Raw genomic sequence first — 3,032 nt, forward strand, 5'->3', positions numbered from 1 at the left:
TCTTGTATTTATTTATTATTTTCTATTTATAGCCCGCCCTTTCCCGAATGGGCTCTGAGCGGGTAACAGCAGTCAGTAATACAAGGTTAAAATCAGATACATATAATAAAACAATATAACAATCTAAAAACAAACTCCAATTCTGCAGTTGGTGGTATCAGTTGCCTCCACTCCTTCCATACATCCCCCAGCTGGTATAAGATAAATGGGTTGACAGTTATTTCACTGGGGGCCCTGCAGCAGAGTGGCCACAGAATAACAAAATGTCCACCACCTCAGTTGACTGCCTGGTGGAACGGCTCTGTCTTACAGGCCCTGCAGAACTGCAGGGCCCTAATCTCCAGTGGAAGCTTGTTCCACCAGGTAGGCACCAGGATAGAGAATGCCCCGGCCCAGACTTCTTTTGGGCCAGGGATTACCAGCAGATGTTGATCCATGGAGCGTAAGGATCTCCGGGGGTTATACGGGATGAGGTGGTCTTAGAGATATGCTGGTCCAGGCCGTTCAGGGCTTTGAAGGTCAGAACCAAAACCTTGAACTGGATCTAGTACTCAACTGGTAACAACCAGTGCAGCTGGCAGAGCACTGGTTGTGTGCGCATCTGCATAGGCGCTGCAGCAAGCGGGTGCGCTGCTGCATTCTGCACCAGTTGGAATTTCCAGATCAGATTCAAGGGCAAGTCTGTGTAGAGTGAATTGCAGTAATCTAGTCTGGAAGCGACAGTTACATGGATACTTGACTTGATACCCTTTCTTCCAGCACCCCCATCTCCAGGGTAACAGAACACACACAGCTGTTTTGTTGGCTCTGTTTTTTGATTCAGATAGTTTATTATCCTGCCTTTGTCCTCTCAAATAATGCTCAAGGCAGCTTGGGAATAAACTGAAGTGAAACCACCAGGGCCTTTTTTGTAGCAGAAACTCCTTTGCATATTAGGCCACACACCCCTGATGGAGCCAATCCTCAAAGAGCTTACAGAGCTCTTCTTACAGGGCCTACTGTAAGCTCCAGGATGATTGGCTATATCAGGGGTGTGTGGCCTAATATGCAAAGGAGTTCCTGCTACCACAACCCCCCTGGAAACCACACAATAAATAGTAATGGGGGGGGGGGACAGAGGGAGAAAACCTCATAAAATTAATCAGCAGCCCAAAGCACATGTAAAAGTCAAAGGCCCAAGGCCCTGGGAAAGTTATGGGGAAGAAGAGGGTGCTTGTGGGCTGAATCTTGTTTGGGCTGGTTCAATTGTGGGGCTGGTCAGCTCCTCCATCCCATCAGGTGCCACCTGGATTATCAAGGACAGACTCCCAAACTGTTCTGCTGCTTCATCTAGCATTCTCCAAGAGTGCTGTGTTGTTTCTACTTGCCACTAGGGAGTTGGCAGATATGGAATGTTCACAGGTGCCTTGCCTGGTCAGTGAAGGGGAAGGAGATGTAAAGTTCAAGTGCGTTTCTTAAATGGTAGGCCTGTTCAAGGGGGTCTTGGAAGAACATTTTCATATAAAAGTGTGAAATACAACATTCAGAAACAGTTATTTCACTTAGAAGTAGCTTATATATAGCTCCTTTTAATTTGTCTTGGATTGACTCATTTTTTGCCATTGTGCTGTTTTTTTGAGTCCCAGATCAGATCTCTGGATTGCCAGTTGGCTCTTCTTAGGATTCTGTATTTGGCAGCTCTCAGCCTGTAGATGGCAGCCTTGAGAAGAAGCCTAAATAGATCACATTATGCGCATTAGGTATCCTTTATAAGCCCAATCTGTGTATCTATGTGTACTTGCCCGTCACCAGCAACTTGAGAGTGTCCCTTATTTATGGCTGCTCAAGAAGAAATGCTGACTTGGCTTGAGGGAGTAATTACATAACGGCAAGGTAACTTACAAAACTTGTCGCCAGCCTGAGAGATTTGCGATTCTGGAGAGCATGTGTTTATCGTTAGCTTTAGGTTTGTGAAATGGTTCTTTCCCTTCAAACATCAGCATTTTTATAGTATTGCAAACAATATTTTTTTTCCAGAGGAGACAGTTTGTACCAACAGTGACAAGTCAATAAACAATTATGGTGTCTGGTCATCCTTCAGAGAGGTTGCAAAGGTAAGCCTTGACATGTGGGAGAAAGGGCTGTCTAACTTCTCAAATGCCCATTTGCCCCTGAGGTTTTGCATGCTTCCCAACTGATCATCCATTAAAGATTACTGGTTTACGCAAAGGCAGCCTTACATGATTGAAATAAGGCAGCTGACATTTGGGTCCCCTTAAGGTGGCAAGATGGAGGAGACAAGGATCTGAACCACAGGGGTACAGGAAGGGTTCTGAGATATGGAAACCCACCATGTGGAAACCACTGCTGCTGTGTCTATTGGCAGCTGAAGTGAAGAAAGCACACAAGACCTATGGAAGACACCAAAGGCACAAAACAAATCCCATACAGAGGAATGAATCCTACCAGAGCCAATATTTCTAGTTATGAGAAGTTTATTTTAAAAAATATTTGATAAGGATTTTGTCAGAAAGCCTCATTTATAGTTAATAGATCAGTCAAAAGACTTGAAGCATGAAGAGACTCTTGTTTTGCTGCATGGCTGAGATGATAGTTGAAGAATGCTATTTGAAGATATTTCAAGGCAGTTAGGCTTAGAGTTCATATATAGATTTTAGTTATAAATATAAAGGTTTAATTGTTTTATTTCCTGTGTTTTTGACCAAGTGGTTTATACCTTCTGCAACACTCTTTAAACTAATAAATTTGCTTTGTGCCTTAAAGCCATGTCTGGAAATTACTAACCAAACATGGGTGTGCCCCAGAAGAGAACCCTGAGGAAGACTCAGCATGGGTTCTGCAAGGGAAGATCTTGCCACACTAACCTGTTACATTTCTTTGAGGGGGTGAACAAACATGTGGACAAAGGAGACCCAATAGATGTTGTTTACCTTGACTTCCAGAAAGCTTTTGATAAAGTTCCTCATCAAAGGCTCCTTAGAAAGCTTGAGAGTCATGGAGTAAAAGGACAGGTCCTCTTGTGGATCAAAAAC

Source organism: Heteronotia binoei, chromosome 15 (genome assembly GCF_032191835.1).
Source record: "Heteronotia binoei isolate CCM8104 ecotype False Entrance Well chromosome 15, APGP_CSIRO_Hbin_v1, whole genome shotgun sequence".
NCBI classification, from domain to species: Eukaryota; Metazoa; Chordata; class Lepidosauria; order Squamata; family Gekkonidae; genus Heteronotia; species Heteronotia binoei.